Source organism: Oenanthe melanoleuca, chromosome 1A, assembly GCF_029582105.1.
Source record: "Oenanthe melanoleuca isolate GR-GAL-2019-014 chromosome 1A, OMel1.0, whole genome shotgun sequence".
Classification (NCBI taxonomy): Eukaryota; Metazoa; Chordata; class Aves; order Passeriformes; family Muscicapidae; genus Oenanthe; species Oenanthe melanoleuca.
Genome location: NC_079334.1, coordinates 14,386,399 through 14,401,145, shown reverse-complemented (window position 1 = coordinate 14,401,145; position 14,747 = coordinate 14,386,399).

The window sequence follows — 14,747 nt, the reverse complement described above, 5'->3', positions numbered from 1 at the left end:
TTTGAACAGCAACAAATGAAAGCCTTCTTTCATTGTACCACTTTATTGTATATGCTTTATACCACAGAAAAAAAAAGTTTTATCGAAAGTATAATTTGTCTTAATAGGCAAGTAACACACCTATGTAGATTATGTATATTTTTCAAAGTAAACCTAAATCACATATGACAGCAGTAAGATCAATGGTCTAAAAGACTTGGAAAAACAGGGTCAAACAGAAACACACCCTTCTTAAGATTTGGTTTTCCTTCAAAGACTCCCCTAGAAAGTTATTAATAATTTTCTTCATCTCTCCATCTCCAAATCAACTTTGGGCACCTTCCCTGCAAGCAGCTTGTAACAGACCAGTGGGCACTGAACTCTTAACAAATAACTTAAGAACAACCTGAACCAAATCATGACTAGGTCTGCAAGCCTCCCTGAGACAGCTCCTGTTCTGGCCCACTTCTGAGGAACTACTGACATTACAGACTGTGAAAAAACAAACTTCACAGAGACTCTCAACAAACTTACTTAAAACAAGTGAAATGCCTAACCAAAAGAATGAGAGATTATAAAAGTTCATCTGTTGCAATGGAAAAACCCCAAAGAATACTAGTGTTTCATTTATTAAAAGTATTTCAAATATTAAGAGGCATCTGGATGTGGCACTTCAGAATATGATTTACGGGTGATTACGCTGGGTTGATGGTTGGACTGAATGAATGACCTTGAAGGTTTCTTCCAGCCTTAGTGATTCTGTGGTCTCTTGAGCAAGATTTTCTTAGGCATGGGAAAAATGATCACTCAGTCTCAAAAGGCTGGAGATCAGACTTAGAGGAAGTGGCTTCTCATAAACATATAATCCAAGCACATATGGGATAGTAACAAATAGGTGGAATACTTATCAAGAACCTCACCATAAAAGGAAACCAAAATCCATGGGACAAGCTGCTGCACTGCTACTCTTTAAGTCTTCCCAAAGGAGAGGTAATGCAGGAAGCTAAAATTGGCACACCAAGCTATGTACAGAAGCAAATCACTGTGTCTTACATCACTTCCAGCTACCTCTGGATGGAGAAAGAACAATCTGGAGCCTTTGCAAACACACTAAATGAAACATTACAGTACTCCATGCATCAGGAAATTCTTTCAAATTGCATTACACTCCCAACTAAAGCAATCTGTTGTTGGAATACAATTATCTAATGACGCACTTCTTAATCTGGACTCCTCAGCATCCATTACCAAGAATTATCTGGGAACATGGTGAGGAAGGCAGTAAACACAAAGCTGATCTTGTTCTGCCAGTGGGAGGAAGCAAGGGATATGGTTCCAATAAGAATACAAAGTCAGTTCAGCCAGTCCTTCATATAATAGATGTAGACAGACACTAATACTGATAACCAAAGGAATTCTTAGGAATGAGTCTGCAGAAGTATAAAACTTGTTATGTAATTTCATTGAAATGCTCATCCCAATTTTAAGCATAGACTGAAATCCATAAATTCATTTCATGATGGGTCAAAAAAATGCATTAACAAACTAACTTTTCATAGGTGATGAGGCAGATTTTCCCTCTGGACCCTAATACATGATCCTAATTTGAAATATATATTAGCTGGGATATCTAGAGGAATTTAAAAGAGGTTGCTCAGAAAAAAAAAGGGAGGGGGGGAATACAGGAATATCTTGTGCTACTCTTTTAACCTTTGTGTCAAACTACCATGCTACTCTGCTCTGTCAACCACCATTAATCTCACAGAGAAACACCTGAGTCTGGTGGATGGTAAAACCATTTTCCCCCAAAATACTAAGATAAAAAGAGATGATGCACACAGGACTTCAGTATTTTGCATCATATATACTGTCAGGGTATGTTGAAACCTTATCAGTATTCTCACTGCATCTGTAACACCTGTATGTTCATCTTTGGTTTAGATTAATCTGAATATGACGTTGACAATCAAGGACGAAGGGCAGTAACCAGAAACAATTGGGCACTGATACTCCTAAATTAAAAAGCTGCAAGGTTTAAGAATTGTGATCCACTCCAAAAAAACAGCACCTCTACTTTTAACAGTCCTCATGAGGTTGCTTCCCTATTCTTCATTTCTTCTTAACTTGTCCCTGCATGTTTTCAACTGTGAGCACTTAAGTATCAAAAGGCATTTGCTCCCATCCATTACACTAATTCTTAAGAGAAAATGTGGGTTACAATATACTGCATTACAAACCACAGTTCTAGGAATTCAGAAGAGGCACAAAGCAAGTGCATGATTTTATAACTGTTCAGCTTCATTAAGAGTCAGAGATGATATTTTCAAAAACACTTTAGGGTTGCTGACAAGTCAGACAGAAGAGACTCCATCTTGAAAACACTGAAGTAACACTATGATCAACCACTCACATTCATCCCATCCATTTACTTCACTGGCTTTCTATTCTGTTGCCACACCCCCATCAGCATTACTATTTTAGGAGTCTTGTGGCCTACACCAAACAGAATGCAAAGATGTTTTTTTCCATATCAAAAACAGAACCCTGACCCAATCTTCTTGCACCACTGAGTTATTCTCTACTTTTAATCCAGTATATAGAGACAAAGGCCTAGAAGACCCTGATGGAGAAGACCAGGGCAAAGAAAAGATCAAGCACCTCAGCCTTGTCCATATTCACTGCCCCTGGATCACCTATAGTCAGCAGCAAGCCTGTATGTCCCTCATTTCTCTTTTTCCTTTAACTCCTGAGCCAGTGCTGAAAGTTCCTGCTGCCTTTATGCCCCTACCAGTAGCAGTGACTTTCTCGATACCATCTCTGCCTATCAAGGCAGGATTTTTACATCCCTGAGCAAGCTTGTCCTCATTTCTACCTGCTGCATGAGTCTGCTGTGTTGAGGTTGTCATCAGTATCCTCAATACTGCTCTCCTTAGACCATCACTCATTTTTCCAAGCAGGTTTATGGACTATTGAATTGTGCTCCATGAGGCTGTCCTTAAAGGAATGCCAGGTCCATTGTGATTCACTGTCCTTTAGCTCACGGGGTCTCATCAATTAGCTCAGTAAATAAGCAAAGTCCACTCTCACTCATGAAGTCCATGAAACACGATGGCAAAGTAACAGAAGGCTCACCTGGAGTTTCACTGATGCACAAGAATCATCAAATTTCTTACAGTCACATGCTCAGATTGTTGACTGTTCTGTATTTCAAATATTATTAAAATTATAATGGACCTGAATCAGCTGCAACAAATTTCAAGTCATCTTCCAAGAATCCCCTGCCTACCTTTGTATACCTTTAGACTTCATTATGTCTTTGTGGAGCCAACGCACGTTACATCATCTGTGGGAAAAAAACCTTGGTAAGGAAACTTGTCCAATAAACTACTGGAAAGCTTCCAAAATAAAAATTAGTTGAAAGGAGTGCAAAATTTAGCTAATTGCTTTTGAGCAGGGCAAACTGCTAAGTTTTTTGACTATTTCATCCAATAGGGAAAAAAAATGCAAATAACTTCTGCAACACAACACTTATTACAGGACAGCGCAAAAAACCAAGAGGCAGTGATGTCAGAATTCCCTATGACTTTTGGAGTGACACAATGCAAATATTCAATAATGACAGTAAGGAACTGTGAAGTAAGAGACACTTCTCAATGAGACATAACAATTCCCAAAGAGTTCTATTAAGCAAAGCAATGCATCTGCTTTGACATCTGAGGTGAAATGGTGGCAATTTTGCAGTTTCTGTCATACAAGAAGTATGAAAGTCCTGCTGGTAAATCCTGCTCTTGGCAATACATACATATAGTATTTCCTAAATTTTCCTTCTATCATTGGGAAATAAAAGCTAGTGCACTTGTGCTGGGATCTCATCCACGGGAATATTACCCACATCAGTGCTTCAAAAAGTTATTTGCAGTAGTCATCCTAGAAGAGTTCAGCCTACTATAACTAAAGAGCAACAGTATTTTTTTTCTTTCCTTATTTTACAAATACAAATAATTCTGGAATAAAAGGTGAGTATACAAGCAATTTCAGAGCAGTTCCATAAAGGTACTGCTTTGGTTGGAACAGCTATCAAATTTTCCTATTCAAACTAGGAATGCCCCAAGCTAGGCTGGTTCTAACAGCTAACAAACTTTAAAATTTAATTACTAATCAAAAAAGAATGTGAAAGCTATAAGCAGGCCAAATGAATTATTTTAAGACATTGTTTGAAACAAAGTAACACTTCTAAAAGATGCAAAAGAGACAATAGGCTGTTCCCCAATTTGAGAAAGCAGCAAAACCAGCATAATGCATATTACTCATTGCAAAACACATGCAAGATCTTGTCCAGACTACAAGACTGTTGCTCCTGCAGGGCATTCCCTATTTACTTGAATAGAAAGCTCTCCTGAATAAGTCAGGGAGAGACTCAAAGCAACAGGAACTACCTCCACATAAAACAACTTATAGTAGTAAGGAATGCCAGAACTGGCACAGCTCAGAAATCCCACATTTACACCATAACTGTAGACACATGCCAAACAACAGTGAATGCAGCAATGATTAGCAGATGTTTTCTTCCTCAGTACATCAATTCCCAAAGCCCTCCAATAATTCACTTAAGAAAAAAAAAGCCTCCTCTAAGTAGAAACAACATACACTCTCAGTTACATCATGAAACTCTGGTATTTGAAGATTGACATTTGCAAGCCAGATATCCTGACCTCACATAGTATTGTGCATACTGCTACATTCATGACTTGCAGTAAAGTGAATCAAAACAAAGCCAACTTGCATATTCAAATTTTAAAAGTTCTAAACAACAATATTATTAAAACAAATCCAAACCCCAAATCTGTAAGTTAGTCAACTTTCTGGCTACCACACAAACAAATCTCTTCCAAGAACTACAGAGACTATTTTTCCTCTCAAGATTGTGAAAAACAAATGCCTGTGTTGTCTTTTTAATACTCTTCCCCTCAATCTTCCTGAAAATGTTTTCTTTGCACTGTGGCCCCTGGACGACATACAAGATTCACCTGGTCTAATTAAAATACCAGTTTTCCAAGAAAAAAACCTGCCAATCACAAGACAAACAGGACCCTTGCAATAAAGCATCAAAACAAAACAAAACAAAACAAAACAAAAAAAAAGAGAAGCACAAGACTTCTTTTCCACATCCTTCTATATAATGTGCAGACTCTCCACTCTTCCAAAATAATCAGGCATTTGCAAACAATAAAATTAATATCTTCTTCTAAATGGTGTTTAATAATGCTTTCATATTAAGAATCATAAAATTAAAAAATGCAGGATCAAGTTATTAGACCTATCACTTTATTTTAATTCGTATGAAGCCTACAGATAGAAACAGTGAAAATGCCATCCCCTCTATCACAGAAACCTTCAGGACCCAAAACATTCAGCTATTCAGAAACACAGGAAGCTCATCAGAGAAAAGAAACAGCTCAACACTAAATGTTGTTTGCACTATATCATATCAGCAGCAACATTAATATTATGTCTGGTCAACATAAACAGCTAATTAATGTCAGCCTCACTTTGCTGCTTGTCTGAAACAAACAACAGAACAGACAGGGCATGACTTGACAGGAGCAAAGGATGGCAAAAAAGGAAAACAGTTACACCCAAAACCAGAGACTGTAAATGTCAGATATGAAAACAAAGGGAAAAAACCAAACTCAAACAGGAAGTTTGCAAAACATTTGGGAGAAAAAACAAACTGTCCCCAGCTAGCATGGAAGCAATGCTCTGGTTACATTCTCTATTTAAATGCAGATAAAAATGAAGTTTTGGATCTGCTTGAATTGCCAGTAAAGATCGTTGGACAAAACAACAAAAAAAAAACAACAACCAAAAAAAAAAAAAAAAAAATCAAATCAAACCACCAAACCCCCACAAAAATCAAACCAACAACCCAGCAAGAGAGGAAGGAGGAAGACATGGCTGTGCTTGGCATGGGGTTTTCCTGGTCGCTTGGTACAAACTGGAGTTTCCTTTACCTCAAGCTGGATTTTTGTCACAGTGTAGGCTACACTGAATGAGTTAAGTGACTTAAATTTCTGTTCCCCTGCCAGGGAAAGTCACAGAAGCTCTGCAGAGCACCTGAAGTTTCAGACCAAGGCGCCAGTCTCTCTCAGATGGGAAGTTTTGATAACATCTGCTGGATTCATCTCCTTATCCCATTAGGCAGGACTGTACATTACCTTCCCATTGCTGTCAACTTCTTAACAGCCAAATTAGCATTCCAACTATTTATCTTACCAAAATATACACTTATACATATTCAAGTGCTCAGGCTGTGACTTCAGGTCAAGAAACTTTCCACCTTGAAATAAAAAGTGGTTTAGCATTAGCATCAAACATAATACTTAAACCAAACGGTAAAAAAAAAAAAAGAATAAATGTAATGCTCATCTATGAGCCAACCCCAGGGAACATCCAATAAAAGTCTATACTAAACACTGCAAACTACACCTCCCCATTTAAAGTCTCAAAATGGACAGAAGACTGAGCAAAAGTACTCAATAAATGTACACATGAAAGATCACTCTCACTCCATCAATTTCACTACAATGTCTCTACTTCTATTAACATTACCAAATGTAAATAAAACCCACAAGGTGTTTTTATAATGTTAGTATTAGAAGAATTTTGCTACAAAGCTGACACTAAAGTTTGCATATAACTAGGCTGATGATTAGTATAAACCCCAAATTTATTCCAAGAACTAGTGGCACAAAAAAATAAAGACAATTCATTTTTACCACTTCTAGGCCTTTTGTTGTCTGGCTGGTTTTCTTAAATTTATTCTAAATCTTTTGCCCACTTTCACAGTGTAGGCATTTAATTTTTGTGATACCATCAATCCACACAAAAGGCCATAATTAACCAAATTACTTTTCTTCTCCTTGCCTCTTTTTACTGTAGTTTTAATGTATTTGAATGAGGCACTTCAATACCACCTTGTTACCCCATACAAATACAGTGAAGAAATGCAGAAAGCATTTGCATAAACCAAAACACTGAGTATTACAGTATTATTGAACAAATATTTTTTATATCATATTCCTAACCTGGACACGTGTTGTTTTTTGGTTTTTGTTTTGTTTTTTTTTTTTTTTTTGCAATTCAGTCATACAGTTCTAAAAATGGAAACTGGAATACTGAATTGGGAAAAAAATAGAACACCTATCTGGGAATGGCAGCAAAACCCTGAAACAGTGAAGAAAAATTGGCAGTCTGAAGGTGTCCTCTGAGTTCTACCAGCACAGTCCCAAGTTTTCTCAAAAGACCCTGCACTAGGATACAGAAATAACTTGCACAATATTTATGGGGAGAATGAGAAGGAATTCTCATATGACTGAGTGGCAGGAAAGCCCCTACAAGTGCAAGAGGCCATCTAAATGTGCAAAATTTACTGAAACAGTTTGAAATTAGCACCAAAATGTATCTAGAAAGAGGAAAAATGACAGCATTTCAATTGCTCAGGGCACAAAGGAGGTAGGAAATGTATTCCAAACAACACAGGAGGGGGAAAGGGAAAATATTCACAGCTGAATTAAGGCTTACAAATAGATTCTAGTTCTACACATTCTAGAAAAGAAAGAATTAACTTAATGCACAAAATGAGAAGCAGAGAAAGACATAAGCACAAAAACCCAAAAGGGTAGAGGAGAAAGAAAAATAAACAGAAAACTACTTCAAAAAGCATTTTCCTCTCCTCGCTGAATATGTAAAAAGGTCATTTTAAAAAAGCAACTGGCAAATTAGAAGAAAAAAGCATAATAGAGAATTACAGAAACCTTAACTGGCAGAATTTGCTTCCTACAAGAAAAACGGAGGTGAAAAATTCAAGACTGTTTATTGTGAATATCATTTAAAGAAGAAAAAGCAAAGATAGCGTATGCCAGTGGGTACAGATACATCAGCTGTGTGAACCAAGGCTACACAGCACTGCACAAAGAAACAATATTGTCGGAAAGAGACATTTTAAAAAAAAAGGAAGCAAGCTACCAGCAGCAAACACTATCATCCCTAAGGCCATATGACACATGTCCAGAAATACGGTCTCCAACAAACTAACTTTAAATTAATAGATTAATACCACTTTATTTAAACTAAAACCAATTGCATTAAATAACCATCTGCGGAATTACTATGTCAGTAAAGACAATTTTTTCTTCCAACAACCCTGACTAAAACCAAAAAACCCCAAGATACAGCTTGCTAGATATTTTATTTATTATTTTTAGTTTTTTAATTTATTTTTTTCTGGAGTCCATAAAGGACTTTGTTTTGGCATGACAGGAAATCTCATGCTAATTCACGGGGGTTCATAATACAGCACTGAATAGATATTGATACTGATGAGAAGACTACTGAGGACAAACACATATCAATACTCACAGTATTTACTTATGGAAAGTATTTACACCTAGGAAAAGATAACTGGGACAGAGTTGTTTAAAAATATCTTTTAAAAATGCCACATCAATATATTCCATACAGTGAAAATGGAAAAAATATTTTTCTAATCTTACATAGAAAAATGTAATTTCATTTACATATATGGCTGGTGTTTTAAGTTATTAATAAAAATCCTAAGTACAAAGTACTTGGTATTGAAGTCCTTGGTAAGCAAGCTATTGTCAAGGAGCACAGCACATTCAACAGATATTCAAATTCACAGAAACAAATGAGAGATCCATTAGCTTCAAGTTTTACTTCTGTTTAACGCTTCATCTTCTACTTCCCTGTGACTTCTGCAGTTCTGGTCAGGCATGGTCAGCTGCCAAAAGTTCTGCTGAAGAGCAGCATCCCATTTGAAGAGATATAAAGGGTCTGAGCTATCTCCGAGCCCAGGAGCATTACCGGGCTCACAAGCACGTGTTGCAACTGTTGCAGCCAACAGTCGCGGGCCTCGCCTCTCCCCTTCATTCCCCATCACCAGCTAAGACAAAGAGTCCAACGACACAAGAACTCGGGGTAAAGGACAACCATCCACGCCTGCAAGATGCCGTCCTGCTACCACATCCTTTGTATTCGGCCCTCGCTGCACGGCCTCTGTCGAAGCAGGGAAGCCACAGACCGAGCAGCGATGGCGGTCACGCTGACGCACCGGGGCGGCTGCCGCTCCACGGGTCCCTCGACGCCAGCCGCACCCTCGGTCTGCGGCCCAGAGCCACGGGAGACGGGGACCCCGGCCCATCACGCAGCCCTGCGGAGCTCCTCGGCCGCTCGCACCGCTCCGGAGAAGCGCCAAGGGGCGGGCGGGCGGCGCACGAGGCGCTCCCAGCGCAGCCGGGGTGAGGCAGCGAAGCTGCGGCGGGCGTGCGGGGGGGACGCGGGCACCGAGGGCGTCCCGCCCGCCCTCGCCTGCCGCGTTCCCCCGTGCCCTTGGCGGAGGCAGCCGCGGGTCTGCAGCGGCGGAAGCGCGATGGACACTCCGACCTTGCCCTCGGGGTGGTGAACGCCCGCGCCCCCAGCCCGGCCCGCCTCACCTGCGTGCCCACCACCACGATCTGCGGCAGTTGGATGATGTCGGCCCCCACAGTGTTGAACACGTCCTGCAGCTTGTTAATGACGGGGATCAGCGCCTCCATTGCGGCGGCCGAAGGGACAGGGCGGGCGAGACGTCGGCAGTCGATGGACGCGACGGGTACCGGCGGCTCCCTCAGCCGCCCCCTGCGCCTGCCGCCATCGGCGCCGGCCCCCGCGCACGGCCCGGCCCCCGGCAGCCTCTGCGCGCCCGCCGCGCGCACCGGCGCCGCCGCCGGGCACCATGGGAGTTGTAGGCGTGGGGGCTGCCGGGGCCCCTCCCGGCCGCGCCGTGTTCGTGGGGCACAGCGGGGTCACTGCGCTCCTGTATCACAAGGCATGGCCGGGTTTTATTACACAGAATCACAGAATTACTGAGGCTGGAAAAGATCTCTGAGATCATTGGGTCCAGCCTGTGGTTGAGCCATCCCCGTGTCAACCGTGTCGACCAAGGCACTGAGTGCCACCTCCAGTCCTTCCTTAAGCACCTCCAGGGACCGTGGCTTCACCACCTCCCTGAGCAGCCCCTTCCAATGCCTAATCACTCTTTCTGTGAAGAAATTATTACTAATGTCCAACCTAAATCTTCCCTGGTGCAGTTTAAGACAATGTGCTTTTGTCCTCTTGCTGTCACCTGGGAAAAGAGCCAGACTCCCCATCTGGCTACAGCCTCCTTTCAGGTGGTTGTAGAGACTGATCAAGCTCCCCCTGAGCCTCTAACCGGACACCCCCATCTCACTCCGTTGCTCCTCACAGGATCTGTGCTCCAGACCCTTCCCAGCTCCATTGCCCTCTCTGGGCCAGCTCCAGCTGGTGCCACAAGTATCACATGTGGGGCAGGCCGGCCTCATTCTGCCCAGAGACATCACCAAGGAAAGGTGCTGAGTGGTAAATCGCCAGAGCTTCTGCTCTTTTCCAGCAGAGCAGGAAAACGAGGCTGCTCAGGCAGGGAAGAACTATAATGAAGATCATTTCTGGGGGAGAACAGAACGGGAGATCTGCTCCTACAGACTGCACAGTGAAAGGAATATTCTTCCATTTCTGTTCACATATTGAGAATTGCAATGGACACACGTAGAACAGCTATATTTATTCTGTTTGCTTTCTTGTGGATATTTTTTTGTTTTGCTATGAGACTCTTGGATAATCTGAAATTCTGTAACTTAGATGTGTAATAGTAGGTTAGGTTGAGGTGTCTTAGGAAGTGGGAAACTGTGAGATCTAATACTCAGCTATGTTATAAAAAGAGATAGAATGAAACCAGAAGATGACTTGTGATGCGAGATCACAACAAATAAGCCATCTCATCTTTAAACATCTTTCCTTTGAGTGCATTTCTGGAAGATAAATGATGAATATGCTGGCACTGAGTTAATTTTTTCTTTGTTCTTTCTTGTAAGCAACAGAGTAAAAAGGCTTCTGAAAGTTTCAAGTTTTGGATGGCATTAGAATTCTTGTTCTGTACAAATTAGTCTTTTCCAGTTTTCACATCTTGAAAACTCAAATGTCAAAGGAAAGAGCAAGGGTATGTGTTCTTATCTGTACAGCTTTTCAACAAAGTTTCTCATTCTTGGCCAAAAAGTTTCACACTGTTTGTCAGAGGGATAATATTTTGTGATAAAAGCACAAAGAGGGCTAAGCAAATTGAAACACTTCAAAATTCAGTGTATTCAGCACAGAGTGAAGCAATTAATGCATGTAAAATATTGGGAGCAAGATCCTGAATGACTGGGACTTCCTGTCATACAAACATTATCCAGTGGTTTCACTCATTAGCTTTCAGCATCCTGCAGCCAATGGCTCCCAGAGATCATTAATACCAAAAGGCCATTTGGCATCCACCTCTCCAGCTTCCAGGACAAAAGGAAATGTTTCCCTGACACAGCAAATAATCTTTTTTAAAGGTTTGCTGTTCTCTGTCAAGGCTGATCTCCTCTCCTTCGCAGAGTCTCTGGAAGGCAAAGAAGGAAGGGAAGAAAGGAAAAGGAAAAGGAAAAGGAAAAGGAAAAGGAAAAGGAAAAGGAAAAGGAAAGGAAAAGGAAAAGGAAAAGGAAAAGGAAAAGGAAGAGGAAGAGGAAGAGGAAAAAAGGAAAAGGAGCATCCCAATTGCACAGGACAAGAAGCTGCTGGGTCCCAATGAAGATAGATAATATCAGCTTATTTCTCTATGCAAATATCTTTTCTCCTACCACTTTTATTTTCCCATATTACCTCATGGACACCCCGTGAAATGGAGAAAGTGAAACTTGGTTTATGTCTTAATTTAGACCAGAAGTGGAACATCTCAGCAAGAATGTAAAACTGGAAGAGGGCTAGAGAAAGACAACAAGGATGATGAAAGAAGTGGAACAGCTTCTATATCACGACCAACTAAGAAAGCCAGGAGACTTCATTCTACAAAAGAAATGGCACAGAGTAGCAAGGACCATAGGTATGTGTAATCATTAGCAACCTGGAGTGGGTGAGAGAGAATCAGGTTTCTTTACTCTCCCTTCCAATAGAGACATTTTGGGAACATCTAATGAAAGCAAGGGCCAGCTCAGAATGAAACAATGACAGTAGCCCCTTATGTGCTTTGGTGACCTGTTGAGCTCCTTGCCAGAGGATGCTGTAGACAGTAAAACTTTAAATTGATTCAGATGCTGTATGGATTAATTTAAGAAGGAGAAATGCATTGCATGTATAAAAACAGCTGAGTAGGGATCAATTCTAGCTTTCTGAGCTGACAATGTTTGCAAGCCAGGAGAGCAGCATGCAGAAGCACTGTGTGTGCTCACCCGTTAGCCTGTCCCACTATGGCTATTCTTAGAATTTTATCAGTGTAATGTTCCAAGGAGCACACAGAGGAAATATCAGTTGCTGAACCAAGTTGAGACAAGCCAGCTTACCCTGCAGAGATGCTGAAACCCCTGTCAAGGGCTGGATACACCAATGGAGAAGCACAGTGGAGACAGAGGAAGTGAATTAAGGAAGAAATGCAAAAAGAAAGTATTAAAGAAGATATAAAGCTAAGAAGCATCAAAATGCAGATTTTAATGCATTTTACATTTCTTGCTAAAAAGTGAGGGCCAGAAATAACTCTGCTATGAGGTGTCATGGTCTGCACCACTAGTTACCTCAGCCCCGTTGAAGACTGCAATAAAAATAAATAAATCAAATAAATAAATAATAAATTAAAAAAAAAAAAAAAGGCTGCAAAGCAATAAAAATTTTAACAAGCAATGGTTATCTGTATCTTTAACTCTAAATTTCCATGGCTGACTTACATGGTACTGAGCAAGAAACTCAAAGATCTGATAAAGGCAGTAGTAGTCAGACTGGTTATTTAGGTTAATTGACTGACATGAGAACACAGGAACTGCCGCACCAAATGTGACCTGATATCAATCTACTTCAGGACCTCATCTCTAAACCTTCCAGCATCAGCCGTCTGGGGAAAACATACAAATGCAGTAATAAGATCTTCTAATTCTAAAACTGTATGTTAAATAATTTTGTTATTGCTGTGAGATCTGAAGTAGACAGTTCAATATTTCTTCTATGTTACTGCAAACTAGATTGCTTTATTTAACATATAATAGAATTTTGTCCTATCACACGAAATTCTTGGCTTCAATGACAACCTCTGGTAGTAAATTTAATTATCTAATTATATATAATACAAAAAATCAATTTGGTATGAGTTTTGTATTTGTCATCTTCTAATTTCCATATAAGCCTCCTTGGTTTTATGTTCAACACCAGGAGAACATTTCCAGACTTTCTTCTCCATGGTATGAATTTTTTCTTTTAGTTTTGCATCATCATTTGCTTCAATTTGTCTTACACAGCTGAGTCTTTTTTATTGGCATACTGACAGTAATGGACAAGTCATTTGCCTTTCAGTTATTTTATGCCAGACAAGGCAACCACGAACGAGCACCTCAGCAAAGCATATTTCCTGGCATTGTCTTTTGTCTAGAGAATTATTACTGAAATATATCAAGTATGTAACGTAGCATTTATGCCTCATACAGTCATAGTACTTTTTACTGCAAAAAAAAACATTAGCAAAATACTTCTATAAATTATTCCTTACTAATGTCACCTTTTGGAACCATGCAGTACCATGCAGCAATTATATGGGTCTGGCAGAGATCAGATTTTATGTGAAGTCAAATTGAATTGTGTTTCTGTGTTCTTCAGAGCAACCTCATCACAGATGCAACTGTAACAGTTTCATACAGCAGACATCATTAGAAGATGAGATAAAAAAATTCCTGAATTCCCTTGACAGAATGACCCTTTGTTTGGATGTTCTACACAGATTTCTCAACCTGAGAGATTCTGAATCTTGCTCTTTTTTCTTTTTTTTCTTTTTTTTTTTTTTTTTTTTTTTTTTTTTTTTTTTTTTTTTTTTTTTTTCCCAGAAGCAACAGAAGTCAGAGGTTTGAAATCCATAGTCCAGGAATACTGCTGACTTTGCAAAGCTAGCTCTCCTATGTGCTTCAGCTGGCTGTAAGAATTCATAGTGCTGATAGGAATTCCTAAGTGTGAGGAACGTTACCTGTGCTGACACCCAGTCTCTAACAAAACAAAGCTATTCTGGGGCAGGGATGCAACTCTGCTGGATAATATGAACTAAACAACTGAGAGTTCCTCATATTTTCTTAATCTGAACACTGGGAAGATATTCATGAAAATCTGGCTATTTGGAGTGTCACATGATTTCTGTTAAAACTTGCTTGTGAAACTGAAAGCAGGTTTCAAGTTAAGGGAGGAGAGAGCAGAGGTCAAGAGCCACAAGGCAAGCACAGCAGTCAAACCTCATAAATCAGTAACAAAGCCCAAGCGCTTCGGTATTTGGAAGACATCAGCTTTTCTCGCAGGGCCAATAGAGATAAAAACTTAGTTGGAGATGAAAGTAATCTCTGTACCATAGTGGATTCCTGTATAGCAGTGCTCCCTCCTTGCTGCAGGTGGAGTGGTCACTTGAAATAACAAACACAACACTTAAACTGTTGCTTCAGTAAAAGATTTTTCACAACCCCAATGGTTTGCAGTTCAATTTTCATGTGGAGATTTTCTGTGTTAAAGATACAAGGTATTGGGAATAAAGGCAAATAAATGCTGTTCTGCCACTTCTCTCATGTTAGGAAGTTCATGCAATGCCAAGAACAATCCCATGGTAATGAGGCACGCCTTCTTGATGGGCTCTGGACAATTTCCTGCCACGTAGA